At 41.1% G+C, this 19,383-nt stretch overlaps 1 pseudogene; it reads right to left on the reverse strand.

Moving 5' to 3' along the window:
* LOC126493540 (lamina-associated polypeptide 2, isoforms beta/gamma-like) overlaps window positions 1-19,383 on the reverse strand; it is a 27,982-nt pseudogene continuing 8,599 nt past the window's right edge.

A 19,383-nucleotide genomic window follows, 5' to 3' on the forward strand; every position in this document is an offset into this window, starting at 1 on the left:
TTAAGAACAAACAAACAACAACACTCGTATCCACCGGGCAATGGAGCATCCCTTTTCTATCCTTTCTGACCTGACAGCCGCCAAGGGAGGAAATACTTAGGGACATGTTTAGATGGGAATGATTTTCCCACCGTGCTGTCATCTGCGGCTGCAGTTAGAGCTGCTGTTTTGCAGCCCCTTTGGTAGGTGGTAGGTCTGCAGTCAGTGAGCATGAATTCCTGGGGCATAGATGCTTCACAGGGGAGCCGAATATCCACTTCTGCTCTTCTTTCCTTGGTCTTGTTTTCTCCTCCCTCAGCTCTCCTCAGTGGTTCCTTTGTCTTCCTTCTGGGTGTGTATGAGAATTCAGGGACGGACAACATTGCAACTGCTTGCTTGAAATTTCCTGTCCCCCTCCCCCCCCCCCCCCAAACTGAGACCCTGTTACTAGAAGGCAGTAGAGATTCAGCCATGGGAGTTCTCTCTGAAATCACGGCACCGTCTACAGGAAAGTGTTGTGAGGTTTCTGCCCCTTTCCTGGCAGTTCTTCCGGACCCTCTGGTAGATTCTTTAGGTAATGTCTGCCGAGGTCCCCATTCTGAACATCCATGTGTCCAATTCAGTCTCACTTACTCCAGCTTGAGACCAGCTGTGGCTGTGACCTTCCCTGCTTGAATGTCACCACCATCTTTGCTCAGCCCTGAAGTGGGTCTCCCTTCACAGGCTCGGGCTCTATTAGAGTCTTCATCACCGTCACTGGACCTGACAGGGTCCTTACTTCCGTTCTGTCTCGTATTTTCTGCGAAAGAGGAAAGTTGGTAGAGGATGAGAAAAGTGGGATTCTATTCCTTGTTCCTTGAGTTTCAACAACTTTTTGTTTTTCATACAGTTTCCTAGTCATTCTCATAATAGGGTCAGGATTCACCCTGTATTTCACAAGCTAATCCAGAAGGACTTCCTGCGAATCTCCGTGAGTTCAAGGCCAGCCTGCTTCTACATAGCGAATTCAAAGACAGTGAAGGGTACACAGTGAAAATTTGTTCCAATTTTTTTTTAAACGGAATGCATAGCAAATTTGCATATGCATGACGGCCATGCTAATCTTCTCGGTATTGCTTCAGTTTTAGTGGTGCCGAAGGGAGCTTAGGGCTTAGATCTGTTTTTTGAACAGAACCTAATGCTCTATTTAAAGCTGCTATGATCTTCTCCATGCGCAGACCTTGTTCAGGTAAAGGTAGCTGGTACTTCAGACTAAGCTGGGCGGAAAAGTCCTTTGTAATTTGTAACAAAGACATTCTGCTCATAAAGCTTGACAGCATTTAAATGAATAGGAGAAATGTGTAGATTTTATGATCCGATTGAACACATATTTTTCTATGTTCATTTGAAATGTATGTGAATTTTGCCACTCTCAGTGTTACTAGTCTTCAAGGATTTGTTCCCGACATTGAATTAAAAGGCATGGAACGACACTTACTAAATATGATACATAGATGCCATGCTGGGAACTAAGGCATCCTGTTCTCAGTGTTTTCTATGATATTATCAACACGGACAGCTTCAGGAAACAGAAAAGGGAGCCTGGAGAGATGGTTTAGCATTTAAGAGCACATACTGCTCTCCCAGAAGATCAGAATTCAGTTCCACACACGCACACTGGGTGACTGGCCCACAGCCAGCTGCAAGTTCAGGTCCAGGATCTAAGTCCTCTGGCCACCACAGATACCTATAGGAACATGTGCACAAATCCACAATAGACCCCCCACGTGGTTTAAAGACAAAGAAACAAAAAGTGGATTATGAGGAAAAAAAATCACATGTAAGTTGATATGTATACACGGCAGAATTTTATACAGTTATAAATAAAAACAAAATTATGATGCTTTTCAGTAAAGTGAATGGAGCTGGAAATTATTACATCTGGGCTGGACATAGTGGCACACATCTTTAATCTCAGCAGTCTGGAAGTGAAGGCAGGAGGATGTCTGTGAGTTCAAGGACAGTCTGACCTACGTAGTGAGTTCCAGGCCAGCCAGGGCTACATAGAGAAACTCTGTGTGCCACCTCCAACCCCAAAGAAGATTAAGGACAAAATCCTATTTTCTCTGGATTGTAATTTTTATGTACGTGTGTGTGCCTGTCTGTCATGAAAAAAGAAAGGGGATGGTGGAAAGAGAAGGGGTGGGGGCCTAGGGAGAATTGAGGAGGAGAGGAAAGAAGGCCCAAGTTTACCTGCAACAAAAAAGCAGAAGTGGGGTCTGGGAACAGGAATAGGAAGAGAGGAGGGTCGGGGATGTGTGTGAGTGCGTGGGAAACAAAGATCAACAAAAACAAAAGTATTCATATAAATGTCATAAGGAAACTTGCTACTTCATCAGGTTTGTTAAAAAATGAATAAAAAAGACCAACAGAAAATGATGCTGCAGTCTGTACTTGTCTAGCATGCATGAATCAATCCATAGAACCAAAATGAAAAATGGAAGATGCTACAAAGTGTATTTGGCTATTGGAAATGCTGGAAAGCCTCTCAGGTGTTAGATCAGTACCCTGAAGTCACGTCCTCTGCCAGACAGAACGTTTGCTTCATTATGTATCAGGGTTTCATTCCGTTGCAGTGCGGTCCTGGAACTCCTTCTGTAGACCAGGCTGGCCTCAGACTCACAGAACTCCACCTGCCTCTGCCTCCCGAGGGCTGGAATTAAAGGCGTGCGCCACCATGCCTGGCTGATTGTTTTGAGACAGATCCCCATTAGGTGCTTCAGGCTTGCCTCAAACTCCTATCTGCCTCTGCTTCCCGAATGCTTCCACCTGCTACCTGTTCTCAGACGGGGTTGGATCTCAGGGGAAAACACAGGGGGAGATGCCCATGTGCCATTGCCCTTCTCAAGCTTCAGTTACCTCTTAAGAAGAGAAGACGATTTTTGCCTGGCAATCTTGTTTCCTTCCAATATCAGGAGGATAACTTTATGTTTTTCTTTGGGTTCACCTTCTTATTTAGCTTCTCTAGGATCTCATATTATAGGCTAAATATCCTTTATTTATGGCTAGACTTGGGGGTGGGGATAGGATGGGGGTAAGAGGAAATGGGGAGAAAAAAGTGAGAAGGCGAGGATGGGGAGAGCTTGGGGGAATGGGATGGTTGGGATGGAGGAGGAGTGGATATGGGAGTAGAGAAGTATATATCTTAATTAAGGGAGCCATTTTAGGGTTGGCAAGAGACTTGACTCTAGAGGTGTTCCCAGGTGTCCATGGAGATGTCCCCAGCTAGATCCTTGGGCAGCTGAGGAGAGGGAGCCTGAAATGGCCATATACTATAGCCATACTGATGAATATTTTGCATATCACCATAGAACCTTCATCTGGCGATGGATGGAGATAGAGACAGAGACCCACACTGGAACACTGAACTGAGCTCCCAAGGTCCAAATGAGGAGCAGATGGAGGGAGAACATGAGCAAGGAAGTCAGGACCGCGAGGGGTGCATCCACCCACTGAGACAATGGGGCTGATCTAATGGGAGCTCACCAAGGCCAGCTGGACTGGGACTGATGGAGCATGGGATAAAACCGGACTCTCTGAACATGGTGGGCAAATAGGGCTGATGAGAAGCCAAGGACAGTGGCACTGGGTTTTGATCCTACTTCATGTTCTGGCTTGGTGGGAGCCTAGCCAGTTTGGATGCTCACCTTCCTATACCTGGATGAAGGGGGGAGGACCTTGGACTTTCCACAGGGAAGGGAACCCTGACTGCTCTTAGGACTGGAGAGGGAGGGGAAGAGGGAATGGGGGGAGGAGGAGGAAAATGAGAGGAGGGAAGGAGGTGAAAATTTTAATTAAATAAAAAAAAAGAGAGAAGACTGGGGCGTCCTAGCTCAATTAAGTTACAATGTTGTTATTAGATACTGGGAAAATATTTTTAAAAAGATCATTTTAACTCGCAGCTTCAAGCAGTGTCATCAAAGCAAAGAAATGGAAGAAAATTAGCCGATCTATATTTCTTTCTTGATGAACGTTATGGATTGAGGTCACATCACATTCTGGTTATAGAAGAAACCAACCAAGAAGTAGCTGAAAGCTCTTTGACTAGCCTCCTAGCCCAGGCCACCACTGCCAGCTTCTCTGTGGCCTGCTTCTCTGCTTGTGCACACTCAAGTCACATCCAGTGCAAACAGCCTGTGTTCACCTCCCCCAAATTTTATTATAGAACCTTCCAGACCCTTGGGTCCGGAAGACACTATTTTTCGATTGCTAACTGGCCATGCTGCTAGTGTCTTAAGGAATCTTTTCCAAGAGCAGACCTTTACCCTTGGCCTGCAATCCGTACAGCTCAGAAATCCTTCTATTTGCAGAGACCGCTATATAGCATTGATCTGATTTAACTCTGTCTCCCTCTGCCCCTCCTCCTTCCTCTTGTCCTCTCGCCCTCCCCATTCTCTTCCTTGTTGTTTTAGTCGCAGCAGAGAGTAGATTTTCCCTGGAGAGAATGTGTGAGTCCACCCGCTGTCTCCCTAGTACCATGATCTCTGTAAGGCCTTCTAACCCGTAATTTCCCAGGGCAGTTTCTCTGAAGCTAACTCTGCCATCATTGCATAAACACTCTCAGAGGAAATCTCCTACCTAACAAGGGACTCCAAAATTTTCCCCATGAGCATTCAAGACACTTGAACACACGGATTCAGGTTATGTTTGACGCCCCATCTCCCAAGTGCTCTGGGCTATTGGAAAACCGCATTTTGCCCTGCTTGCTTAAGAGACTCTTGCATTCCTTGTGTACCTCTTTAGCAGGCTGGGGATTAAATGGACGGATTCTAGTCCTTTGTACATGTGTGATGGAAGTATTCATTCAGTGAACTCTTTAAAGGATTATACTGTCGCCATCTCTTTAAAGATGTAGAAACTGAATCTCAGGAAGTATGAGGACCAGTTTTTCTCTTTGGGAATGACACTAGGCTTATAGAGTCAAGATACCTGATGACAACTTGGTAATGATCATGAGTGATATTATTTTGTTTTATGACAATGAGAAATGGATAAGGATCTCTCTTACTATGTGTGGTATTATTTCATCCCCCTCTCCCCCGAGATTGAAATGACACAGGTGCTTTGTAGAACTCTCGGAAAATCCACATAAACAAAAAGAGGCAGAAATAAACAAACACCTACGAGCCTACCCCTTTCTGAGATTTGCTGACACCTAAGAATGATGCAGGAAAGATGCAGGAATAAAAAGACCCAGGAGCCTACCCCTTTCTGGGATTTGCTGACACCTAGTGGTGGGTAGATTAAAATAGGTTGAGATAGGGCAAAAAGAAAAAAGGGGAAAAAGGGAAGGAAGAAAGAAAGAAAGAAAGGAAGGAAGGAAGGAAGAAAGAAAGAAAGAAAGAAAGAAAGAAAGAAAGAAAGAAAGAAAGAAAGAAGAGAAAACCCGGTTCCATCTTACTCTGGCTTCAGAGGGCAACTCCAGCCTCAGCCCCCAGGGCTAGGATTATAGGCATGTGTTACTATGTCTGGAATGACGTTTAGAACGTCACTAAAAGTACACAAGTTATAAATATACACCTTGATAACTCGCCTCAAAATAAACACATTTGTATGGCTAGAGACCAAACTAGGAAAGACAACATTACTAGCATCCTATACACCACACAGATGTCCTCTTCCCCAGCCAGGTGCAGTCATTGTTGGGACTTATAGAAACATAGGTAAATTTTGTCTATTTTTTGAATTTTACTTAAATAGACTCATCCAGAAAGTACTCTTTGTGTCTGCCTCTTTCCCATTCAACATTATCAGTTCATTAATCATCTATCTGGTTGCATGAGGATGTAATTTATTCGCTATTATTGCTGTATGGTGATTTATTGCCTAAATATAATGGGGAATAAAAATTCACCATTGGTAAAATAATAAAACAAAATTAGTGAGAATATAAAATTCTTGACTAGCATAATTCATCATGTTAATATGACTAATGAATACACAAGCCTACACTCTAAAAGTAAATTTTAAAAATGAAAAAAGAATCTACAAAATTGACTGCGCAAAGAATGTAAAACAAGTCTCAACAAACTGCAAAGATTAAAATAGCTCAGAGTATATTCTCTGACCATCATGAAAAAAAGTTAGAAATTAAGCAAAAAGCTAGAACTCACTGTATCTTTTGAAATTAAAAGGTATATTTTTATTTTAGTTTTCTATGGCGTGTTTTGCCTCTGTTGTACGTTTGTGTACTACATGCATACCTGGTACACAAAGAGGGCAGAAGAGGGCATCAGATCCCCTGGGACTGGAGTTATAGATGGCTGTGAGCCGCCAGGTGGGTGCTGGGAAGCAAACCTGGGTCTTTTGGAAGAGCAGTATGTGCTCTTAACCTTTGAGCCCCAAGAAGTATATTTCTAAATAGTGTACTATTCAAAGAAGAAATAAAATAGATATTTGAAAACAGTTTGAGCTGAGTGATAAGTAAAATCATAACATAAGAAAATTTGTGGGATATGAAATTCAAGCAGGCCCTTTTTTTTTTTTGTGGGGTAGAAATTGACAGGCTCATTCTAAGATAGCCTTGAATAGCCAAAAGCATGTAGGGAAAGAACAAGATTGAAGAACTCACAGGATCTGCTTTTGAGACTTATTGTAAAGCACAGGCATGAAGAATGTGATTTGGAGGATGGACGAGATAGGCATACAGATCAATAAGCCAGAATAAAAAGTACAGAATTAGATCCACACATTTGGTCAACTGATTTTCAATAAAGGCATCAAGATAACTCAGCAGCAAGAGAAGAAAAATCGTTTCAACAAATTTGTGGTGGGGACAGAGATGTGGAAATGAATCAGCCTTGATTCATAGCTTATATGAAAATTAACTCAAAATGTGTCACCAACCTAAATGTAAAAGCTTAAATGACAAATGACGCAGAGAGCCTAAGCCATGAATATCCAATAAACTGGATTTATCCAAATTAAAATCTTCTTCTCAAGATACTATTAAGAAAATGAAAAACAAAACCATAGGCTTGGGTAAGGTACTTGTAAAGCAGCAGAGTTAATGAAGGACCCATGTGCACAATATCTAAATGAATGGGGCCTGGGGATGGGAGTTGAGCTGCGATAGCACTTGCAGAGCCCCGCTTGCTTCTGTCCCCTTCCGCGCTGCCTGCACCGGGTGTGCTGGTCCCTGCCTGTAAACCCAGGACGATGACCCGGAGTCAGGAAGCTCAGAAATTCAGGCTTATCCTCAGGTACACGAGGAGATGGAGGCCAACTTGGGTTACTTGAGACCCAGTCTCAACAATAATAATAAATCCCAGTGCAAAATAAGATTGGATAAAGCAAAACTCTTGTATAATTCCGATGGGAACGGAAGATTGTAAGACACGTTAAAAGCAGCTTTTAAATCAGGATTAAATACATCCTTTTCATTGCCTAACAATCCAAATCTTATGTAATTTACACACCAGAAATGAAAATATAAATGAATTCAAAGACTTGTATGCAAATATGCTTAAAGCTTTGTTGGTAATTGGCTAAAACTGGAAAAGATCCAAATGTCCATTAACTGATAATGAATTGGCAAAATTTGCTATCTATACATATATAATAAAGACAAATTAATCTATTCAATCAGTCCCTGATGTGAATGCAACTCAAAAGCATAATATCGAATGAAACATGGGTCATAAATGACGGGCATCATTTATATGATATTTTGAAAACATCAAAATTCAGACCACTAGTTTCCAGGTTGGGGAGATAGGATTGACTCCATGCGACGACATGAAGGAACTGTGTGGGGGTGATTAAATTATTGTGTATCCTGGCTGTGGTAGGAGTTACATGACTTTATACAGTTGTCAGTATTTGCATAACTTAGATGTGGAGGTGAATGCTTATAATCCTAGCTCTCTGGAGGCTGTGGCTGGAATATCACCAGCTGTGCCCATGGGCTACATGGTGAAAGTATGCCTCAAAAACAGAAACCAAAGACCCCAAACTATAAATCAAATATACAAAACAAAAGCTCATAGAATGTTACTATTAAAATGAATTTTAAGGCTTGGGAAAGCTATACCTCAATAAACCCAATTTGAAGACAAGGTTAGCTAGGGAGTAAGCCTTCAAAACATGTCTTTTTTTTTCATTTTTTTTTATTTTTTGAAAAATTCTGCCTGCTCCCGTTTCCCATTTACCTCCCCCTCCTCCCACACATCTCCCCCTACCCCTACTCCCCTACCCCTCTCCCCCTCCCCCCACCCCATTCCCCCTCCCTCTCGAGAATGATGAGCAGTCCAGATTCCCTGCCCTGCGGGAAGTCCAAGGTCCTCCCACTTCTATCCAGGACCAGGAAGGTGAGCATCCAAACAGGCTAGGCTCCCACACAGCCAGTTTATGTATTAGGATCGAAACCTAGTGCCATTGTCCTTGGCTTCTCATCAGCCTTCATTGTCTGCCACGTTCAGAAAATCCGGTTTTATCCCATGCTTATTCAGTCCCAGTCCCGCTGGCCTTGGTGAGCTCCCAATAGATCAGTTCCACTGTCACAGTGGGTGGGTGCACCCCTCGTGGACCTGACTTCCTTGCTCATGTTCTCCCTCAGAAGTTGGAAAGAGATGGCTAGAGAGATGGCTCAGTGGTTAAGAGCACTGACTACTCTTCTAGAGGTCCTGAGTTCAAAACATGGTGGCTCACAGCCACCTGGCGTCCCCTTCTGGCATGCGGTCATACAAGGAAGGAATGCTGTACACACAATAAATAAATAAATCTTAAAAAAAAAGAAGTTGGAAAGAGAACAGCACTTGTTGCTCTTGCAGAGGACCTAGGTTCTGTTTCCAGTTTCCACACAGTGGCTCACAACCACCAGTAGCTCCAGTTTCAGTCTTCAATTCTCTCTCTCTCTCTCTCTCTCTCTCTCTCTCTCTCTCTCTCTCTCTCTCTCTCTCTCGACTTCTATGAGCATTATTCATGCATGTGGTGCACACACATACTTTCAGGCAAAACATTATTAAACACAAATTAATAAATCTAAACTTTTAAAGAAACTAGACCCTGCTAAATTACAGCGTGATACATTGTTGGTGATTGTGATGGCTATCCTTGGTTGTCAGCTTTACTACATCTGGAATTGATTAAAACCCAAATGACTTGGTGTGGGTCCTCTGGCCAGGATCAGAGGTTGTGCACTGGATGCCCCAGGCTGCAGAAGAGTTGGGGAGCAGGGTTTTCGGCGAGGAGACCTGGGAGACTGTTTTGGGGGCAGCTAGTTTATTGAAATGGCAGGGCTAGCTTCTATAGCTGGAGAGGATGTGGGCGGAGGAAGTGCTGCAGCCTGGACAGGGACTCTCCAAGCTTACCAGTCAGATTAGCAGACTGCTGGTCACATGACTTCTGAGAAGCCAGTTTTTTTTTTTTGCGGGGGGGGGGCAGACGACACATGACAAAAAGAAGCTTCACGGACTTTATCATGACATGGCCTTTGTCCCTATGGAGTTGAGTCGGCCCAAGCCTACTTTGGGTAGGGAGCAGTCCCACTCCTGCCGTGCTCTCTGAGAGATGTCCGGTGTATGGTCAGCGCTCTACTGTCCCTCATCTGGCTTGGGAACCTACAACTTGGCACATTACCTATTGTAATTTACCTATTTGTAATTTGGATCTTTGAGGTGGGAAGGTATACCTTTAATCCAGATCTTTTGAGGTGGGAAGATCCCCCTTTAATCTGGACCACACCTTCTGCTGAAAGCCTATATAAAAAACACGGAAGAAAGCAGCTCTCTCTCCTCTCCCACCCCTCCCCGGCTCCTTGCTCTCGCCTTGCTATCAAGTCCATTCCTTCACTGGCATCAGAGCCTACTTCTTTGGAATTCTGTGTATACTGAAGACCAGCTGAGATATCCAGCCTCATGGGCTGAACAACTACTGGCTTCTATTCCTCTAGAGAATCTTGACTAATACAGTGTATAACTCCTCTTTTGTGAAGCTATGGTCTTCCTTCTTGGGTAGCATCTGATGCTTTAAACATCTATCAGATATCCTTGTCTATATTAATCATTTCATTGAGGGCTATCACGAACTGGTTGGTAACTTTTGAATCTGATCATTCTCATATTTTTATTAATCAACACTCTTCTAAATGAGAAGGAAAATATCCCCATCACTGCCTGGACTTTTGGGTTACCTGAAATATGACTCCATCTGGGAAAACACACAACTGCTTGATGGTTTTTCTTTAACAAAACTATTTTCCACTGAGAATGTACTGCTTTTGCATGGTTCAGTCTCACTTTTGCTCAGTTCAACATTTTAGAAAATATAAAAAAATTTTCTCTCAGATAAAACTGTGCCTTTGGATGTCATTTTTTTGGGACAGTGTCTCTCTACATAGCCCTGGCTGTCATGGAACTCACTGTGTAGATTATGTTGGCCTCGAACTCAGTGCTCCACCAATCTCTGCCTCCCAAGTGCTGAGATTAAAGGTATATGCAACCATGGCTGACCCTGGATATCATTTTAAAAATTGCTTTGGGTATGGTACTGGCACAAGAACAGACAGACAAACCAATGAAGCAAAACAGAAGACCCAAACATGAGTATATGTGACTATAGTCATCTGACATTTGACAAGATGTCAAAATACGCACTAGAGAAAAGACAGATGAAATAAAAATGGCCAGGAAATGCCTCAGAAATGTTCATCATTCCTAGCAATCAGGGAAGTGCAAATTAAAACAACTTTGAAATTCCATCTTTACCTCAGTCAGGATGGCTAAGAATAACAAAACAACTAGCAAATGTTGGTGGGGTTGTGGGGGGAAATAGAACCCTCCTTTACTGTTGGTGGGATTGCAAACTGGTCCAGCTACAATGGAAATCAGTGTGGAGAATTCTTTAAAGCTAAAAATGAATCTTCCTTGTGACCCAGCTATACCACTTCTTGGCATATTCCCAAATGAGGTAGCGTCTTACTCCACAGGTACTTGCCAGCAATGGGCATTGCTCTTTTATTCACAATACCCAGGAAACGAAAGCAGTCGAAATGTCCTCCAACCTATGCACCATGGAATACTATTCAGGTATAAAGAGAAATGAAGATTTCAGGTAAATGGATGGAATCAGAAAAGACAGTGTTGAATGAGGTAACCCGGATCTAGAAAGACAAATATTACATGTTCTCTATTATCTGAAGCTCCTAGCTCCACATTTTCAGATATGAGTATAAAATCTGGAATAACGGAAGAAAGCAGGGACGTTTAGAAAAAGGATTATGCAGGGGTGTGGTGAGGAGGGGGACGAGAGAGGAATAGCAGGATATAAAAGATATGAAGGGAGAAAAGGGAAAAATAGAGAGGGGTGCTTTAGCTGGTAAGAGAGGTGAGACAAGGGATAAATAACACTATGGCTGTTTGGAAACATCTTAAGGAAATGTATTTTATATTTGCCCAAAATTAGATATAACATGAGCAAACGTATGTGTATATATAACTAACTTATAAGAAGTTATGCCACTTGGACTGACAGTGCTTCCTCCAAGAGCATCTAATAAAACTCCAGCACCAAACAGGAGAAATGTCTTTTTAAGCTTTTGGTCAGGGAAATTAAAGAGACTCTCAAATTAATATAGGCTGTTGCTGTTGCCCTTGCTCGCCTGCCAGAGATGGACAGTTAAGCCTCTACCGCTAGAGACATCACATACTTCGGACACAGGACTCATAAGATCCGAGCTAGATCTGACCTGAAGCCTCCTCCCCAAGGACTAGCTTCCATAGTACCAGAAGGTGCTATGCAAGCTGCCAAGGACAGGAGTAACCAATATCCTACCCAGGTGTGATGCCTATGAACCACAGCAAGGATTGGCTAAATTCACTTAAAAAGAGATAGACCCAAATTGTATTAAACATAAAATCCAAATTCCATCTATACATTGTAGTAGCTAAGAAAATGGAAGATGTGCCAAGAGAAACTAATGAAAAGAAAACAGATGCCACCTTATCAATAGTGGCCTATATGATGGGGTAGTTTCAGATAGAAAGGTCTAAAATGGGAAACGATAATATATAATGTTAATAAATATGGTTATGTAACTTAGAAAAATAACACATAGTCTTTTTTTAGGTCAGAATCGCACATTATTAAGTTACTTTTTTCATTTTAGAAAGGTTTTATTCTTTTTGAAAATTTCCACCTAACGCATAGTCTTTTACGTAATTAACAATATAGTTTCAAAATATTGAGTTGAAGACATTATATATAGCCAATCTTTGGTATCCATTAAGGTTCACGGTCCCTGTGAAGACATCAAAATCTTCAGGTGTTCAATTTCTATCATCTAAAATATGTGTATGTAATATATGTGAATGATCCTGTCTACTTTAAGTTTTAGATTACTTATAATACTTAATAGTATTGTAAAAGCTATGTAGATAGTTGTGTTGTATTACAGTTTAGGGAGCAGTGGCTAGAAAACATCTATATATGTTCATTAGAGTCACATTTTTGTCCTTCTGTTTGAACAAAGTTGAATCTATGAATGTGGAGTCTATGGATAAGAAGGAATACCAAGAAAAATGTCATCTCTACAATCTTTGTTGAAAAGCTTAATGCAGTTCACCATCCAATAACCCAGAAATTATAGGGAATTTGGCTAGTCTCTCCAGTAGTAACAACTCTGTATACAGCAGAAGATATTTTTTACAAGTGTATTTGGTATAAACCTTGTGTGTGTGCAAGAACAGCCTCATTCAACAATGAAATCTCTCCAATTTCTAAGAAAAAAAACCAATAATCTGAAGCGTCACATTCATTGTTCATAATTTATTCATTCAAGAATGATTTGTTGGGTGCCTATTATATTCCAGGCCCTGCTTTAGGTACTGAAAATGTGATGGTGGAGAAGAGACAATGTCCCTGTTTCCAAGAAGCTAATATCCTGGAGAAAGGAATTAAGTGATGCATAGATAAGCAGGAGATAAATTTTGTAACGATAATGAAATTGAAGGATGTCATAAACACTGGAAGACTTTTTTTGATGGTTAGATCATATTATATTTACTCAGGCTGGCCTTGAGATTAAGCTCTTTATATAACTCAAGCTGACCTACAACTTGACACACTTCTGCCTCTGAGTGGGAATCACAGGCACACACCGCCATATCTGTTTGCTGCATAATTAAAGTTTTGAGGGGACAGTGACATAATACAATGAAATAAAATTAGGCATCAGCACACACGCAAACACTACCCAGTAAGAAAGGCAGCTGGTGATAGCTGTGAGAGGGCGTTATAGCTGCCAGGGGTTGTTTCCACACTCACATATGTCCTTGAAAACAAGGACAATTGAAAATAAATGAGTATAATAAGCACTTAAATCATGGCTATAGTAGAAAAGCAATAAAGGGAATTTCAAGAAAACAGAAAGGAGGACATAAGAAAGATAAAATGAAAATAGAGAAAACACAATCATAGTACTATTGACTAATATTGACTGAGTTTATTTGAGAAATTTTGGCAACTGGGACTAAGGAAAAAAGGAGAAAATAAACAACATTAGGGACTATAATTACATATCTACATGGAAGACAGTTGAAAAAATACAATTTGAATTTTGAGACAGGGTCTCTGTGGTGGTTTGAAAGAAAATGTCCCCCCAAAGGGAGTGGCACTATTAGGAGGTGTGGTCTTGTTGGAGGAAGTGTGTCACTTTGGAGGCCAGCTTTGAGGTCTCCTTTTCTCTTCAGCTTCCCTCAGTGTGACAGTCAGGCGGTTTCCTGCTGCCTTCTGGTCAACCTGTAGCTAGCACCGCCTTTGCCTGCGCATTGCCATGCTTCCCATCATAATGTTAATGGACTGAACCTCTGAAACCGTAAGCCAGACCCAATTAAATGTTTTCTTTAAATGAGTTGGTGTGGTCATGGCATCTCTTCACAGCAATAAGAAACCCTAACTAAGACATAGTCTCCAATGCAACCCTGGGTGTCTTGGAACTTACTAGGTAGACCAGACTGGTGCCAAACTCTCAGAGACCAGCCTCTGCTTCAAGAGTGGTGGGATTTAAGGGTGTACTCCATCATACCTGGCTAAAAATCACAAGTTTTTTTTTTTACCAACTTGAAATTTCAGACAAAAATGAATCATATATTATGAAAACATTAAAATAAAAATTGGCTTAAATAGTAAAAACAAAACCATTGGGGCTAGAGAAATGGCTCAGTGGTTGAGAGTGCCTACTGTTGCTCTTAGGAAGGACTGAAGTTCAGTTCCCAGCATCCACGTGGCTGATTCACTATTCACTGAACTTTAGCTTTAAGCCTGCTTTTGGCCTTGTCAGGCACCTGCATGTACATGCAAACACACACACACACACACACACACACACACACACACATGCGTGCGCAAGTAAACAATAAAATAATCTAAAAAAATTTAAAAAAATTGAACAGAAAAATAAGCATTAAGGAACATCCTACCAAACAACGAAGATTTGAGGTGTAAAAGGAAGATGTCTTAAGGGTGAGCTCTTATGAGCACGTGGCTCTATGGAGGTTTACCACATGCTGCCACTGCTTCTGTTTCCCAGTCTTGCCCCCTCATAAGTGTGTCATTCATTGTTAATGGGCAGCTCACAGCAGCACAAAGGACAGGAATTTGCAGTTGGAATGCAAGAATTGACAGTAGGGCATCCCCACGACAGTCTCCTTGAATTTCAGAAGACCCACAGGGCACTTGAGTGCAGCCTGGAAGCTGTAGATGACTCCAAACTTTTCTTTTAGGTTAGCTTTTCCAACTTGCAAGGAGTAAAAAAAAATCATTGCTATATAAACTATTTATAGACCATAGAATAAAATTCCAGCTAATTCTTTGTGGATGACATCCACATTGGAAAAGTATAGTACAGCAAAAAGAAATGTATAAACTGCCGGGCATGTCTTTAATCTGAGCACTCGGGAGGCAGAGACAGGTGGATCTCTGTGAGTTCAAGGCCAGCCTGGTCTACAGAGTGAGTTCCAGGACAGCCTGTTACACAAAGAAACTGTCTCAAACAAACAAAATCGAAAAATAAACAAAAAAGGTATAAACTGATTTTGTCAGTGAATACCTGACAAAATATGAAACTAAGTTTTAGCAAATTGAAATCTAATAGGTGTTAAGTTGCGAGTGTAGCTCCCAGCCCCAGGCCTGAGAGTTGTATTGGTCTAGACTCCAAATCCCAGCATGCCAGGTCTTGTTTTTCCCGTCAGGACCACTCCCACAGGGTATTTAATTGAACTTCCCAAAGAGGATCCTGTGGTGTCCCGTCCCTGTGTGTCCCCCCTCCCGTCCCCCCCCCCGTTGAGTTTGCAGCCTCCTGGTTCCCTCTGGGGGCCACCTGAGGGTGCAGGAATCCCATTAAACCTGGATATGTCTTAATTTGGCTTGTTGTGATTTTGCTTGATTGTGATTTTTGTGTTGGCAGAGAGCTTGCGTTAGGAAAAATTCCTAACAATAGGGTGTTAACAATAATCATTAGCATGTGAGGTTTATATAGGTAATTCAAGTGTGGTAAGATTATAATGCATAAGATTAAAGTCATTTAAAAATAGAACCACCACAATATGTACCACAAAATTTCTTGAAATTAGGCATCTCCATTCTTTCTTTTTGTTTGCTTATTTTCTTTTTCCAGAACAGGGTTTCTCTGTGTCACCCTGATGGTCCTGGAAGTTGTTTTGTAGACGAGGCTGGCCTCAAACCTACAGAGATCCGCCTGCCTCTGCCTCCCAAGTACTGGGTTTAAAGGTGTGCACCACCACAGCCTGGCTAGGCATCCCCATTCTTTAAAATAAATGTTTGGTTGAAAGTTTCACCTCGGCTCCCTGGCACCCCTTTATCCAAAGAATCTGGAATGTTTGGTTGGGGGCTTCACCCCAGCTCCTGGCAACCATTTTGGAATTCTGAGTGGAAAATTCCATTTCAAGCCCCTTTCCCTGGGAGTTGTTTCATTTCAAACTCCGCCTCTCAGAAAGCCTGTCAAAAGGTGACCCCTCCCCAGGGAGGGTTAGGACCACTCTCATAGGCTAGTTAAACTGCCCTCCAGAGAATGAACACATGGTCGTTTCAGTTCTCCTTTCCCCTCTCCGTGTTTTCTGGGGTGTGTGGGGGCATTCGGGAGTGCTGACATCCATTAAACCTGGGGTGCTGCTAATTTGGTCTGATTTGGTGTGATTTGGATTATTGTGTTGGCGGAGAGGCTTACGGGGCCAAAAATCTTAACAACAACAACAACAAAATTACCATTTTTTGTACATGTGTGTGAATGTGAATGTCTATGCCTTTGGAAGTCAGAGGGAAAATGGGCCAAGTCATTTCTCTTCTTCCATCATAGAGATCCCAGGCCTTAAACTCAGATCATCAGGTTTGGCAGCAAGCATCTTTACCCTTTAAGTTAGCTTGACAGCCTTTAGCATCCATTACTGAGAATGATCTCTTAGCGTTCCTGGAACAGAGAAAATGTCCTTAACTTGGCAAATGATTAGCATAAGAGATGTACAGAATCATACTTGAGGATGAACTATTCAAAGCACTCCCATTATAATCAGAATTTAGATTGATTATACAGATGTCTATAATCTCTTTACTATTCAACATTTTCCTAGAGGCTTTGTTCCATGCAATAAGAAAAAAAATAATAAATGAACAGAATAAAGTATGTAAAAGGCTATGTCTGACCCTAAGGACTATGGGTGAAATAAAATATCAAAAAGGAAAAGTACTAGTCTGTTATCGATATACAATATAATGTCTCTTAAGAAAATCAGAGAGTCAGTTGACAAACCTTTATTTTTTATGTTTTGAGACAGGGTCTTTTGTATCCCAGGCTGCAACTCACTATGTAGCTGAGGAAGGCTTTGAACACTTGATCTTTCTGCCTCCACCCTCAGGTGCTGGAATTAAATGAATGCACCATCATGCCTGGAAAACTCTTCGAACTAATAATAAAGACTTGTTTGTAAGGTTCCATACAACATCACAATTTAGAAAGCATAGCATATACCAGCCATAAACAGCTAGAAAAATATACTACAAGTAGCTTTTGTGTGAGAATAGGGGGAAAAGGCTATCTCAGAGATCCTCTTTTGTTTTTAAAAAATAAAAAAGGCAGGGGTGGGGGAATGGGGCTGGGGAAACGAAGAACAGCAATAAAGCCCCAGGACAAAGCAAAAATACCCCAGGAGTGGAGGGGAGTGGAGTTCAATAGCAACAAAGAAAACCAAGAGCAGCACATCCCACAGGCATCTTCAGAAAGGTCCAGCCTAGAAACAGAAAGAATCCAGAGTGGAAGGTCTGGCTTTGCTCTCACCTCTCTGAAGCTCTGGATTCGATTTAACAGGTCAAAAACAATGAGTCTAAGGAAGAAGAAAATACCCCGAAGAGCAGATGGAAATGTCCAGCAGTACTGTGAGCTATAGAGCAATTTGAGATGAATGTGGACTTAAAACAAGAGATCAAAGATGAGATGTAAAAATCACAGAATTAGCTGAGCAGAAAGCTAGTGGACCAAAGAACCAAACTGAAAAACCCCTTTCCAGAAGTAACAAATGTTCCATTACTGCCGAAACACAGAAAGAAGCTTCAGAAATAATAAATCAGAAACACCACACAAAACAAATATGCGACTAGAAATTGAATTATGGACATATAATGCCTGGAGATAATAATATTGACTGGACATGAAAATGTGAAAGAAATGAAAAGAAACAGGTATATGTATGCCATTACACACACACGAACACATATGCAGGCATATGCAGTCTGTAGGGACATAAAAGCTCCAGGACGCTCCCACAGATATTCAAATCTGTGAATCCTAATGTACCTTATGTAAGATAATGTATTATTTGCATATAACCTAAACACATCAGGCAGGTCTCTTTGATTTCAAAGCCAGCCTGGTCTACATAGTGAGTTTCAGGCCAGCCAGGGCTGTATACTGAGGCCCTGCCTCAAACAAAACAAAACAAAACAAAAACCACACATCATGTGCCTGAGAAGCCTGACACATGCTTGAGAGTTATTTTACATTGTTAGATTCCAAGGAATGTTTTCTCTTTAATTCTGCTGTTACATTGCACCGCATTTCTTTTTCATAATAAGGAAGCAAAATTTTTCTAAAAACATTAAAATATTTTTTCCAAAAAAATGGGAGAAGATAACATACAAAAAGCCACGTTTCACAATCTTAACAAAAAACTATAAAATATCTGGGATTATAGCTAAAAAAAGAAATGTGTCAAATCAATATGAAGAAGACCATACAATTTCCCTGAAGGAAACAAAAGCGGTAGTGAATAAATTTTAGGCAAATAATCTATTGCTGAGACACGTCTCCAGTTTCATGAATAAATTTTAGAAATACTGCATGACTGTGGATCAAAATAGCTTGTTACTAAGATTTCAAGTATTCCCCAAGCTAATCAACAAATTCAATGAAATCACTTTGGCTATTAGTAGTTTGAATTCCTCATATATTCTGAATATTAACCCTTTGTTTGATGTATAATTTGAAGGTATTTTCTGCCATCCTATATATATCGTCTTCTCACTCTGTTGATATTTTTGTGATATAACAGCTTTTTAGACAACACAATATCATTTGATTATTTTTGCTTTTATTTCTTGTGATTTGAGGAATATTTTTGAAAAGAGTCCTTAACCAGAATGACGTCATATAATATCCTTCCTGGCCTATTTTTTATAACAATTTTATAATTTCAGGCTTTACACTCAAGTATTTAACCTATTTTTAACATCATTTCGTTCTTCTTTGTGTGGATCCTGCTTTCCATTTATTAAACAGTTTTTTTCCTTGTCCTGCAACTGCCACATTTTTTTGTTCTGAATTTTATTGAATGTAAATATATAGGCTTCTTTTTCAACTCTCCATCTTTCTATTTTAATGAGATTGTCATGCTGTTTTGCTTACCATAGCTATGTACAGCAGTATTTTGAACTTAGTGTGATGTTACCAGCTTCGTTCTTTTCACTCAGGATTATTTTGGTTACGATGTTTACGATGGCTTTGGCTGGGTACACTCGAGAGGTGGTTTTCTTAATTATTTGTAGTGGGTGAAGGCTCACTTTTTATTTGGATCTTTTGAAATGGGAAGATATACCTTTTATCCAGATCTTCTGAGGTGGGAAGATCCGCTTTTAATCTGGGCCGCAGCTTCTGCTGGCAGCCTGTATAAAGGACATGGCAGAAGGAAGCTTGTTCTCTTTGTCTGCTTGCTCTCACCTTGCTAGCAAATCCATTATTCACTGGCATAGAGCCTACAGAATTCTAGTGTATACTGAAGAGTAGCTAAGACATCCAGCCTCATGGTCTGAGCAACTACTGGATTCTTGGACTTTACATTCATAGGGAGTTATTGTTGGCCT

Source organism: Alexandromys fortis, unplaced genomic scaffold (genome assembly GCF_014885135.2).
Source record: "Alexandromys fortis isolate MF-2015 unplaced genomic scaffold, M_Fortis_MF-2015_v1.1 scaffold_324, whole genome shotgun sequence".
NCBI classification, from domain to species: domain Eukaryota; kingdom Metazoa; phylum Chordata; class Mammalia; order Rodentia; family Cricetidae; genus Alexandromys; species Alexandromys fortis.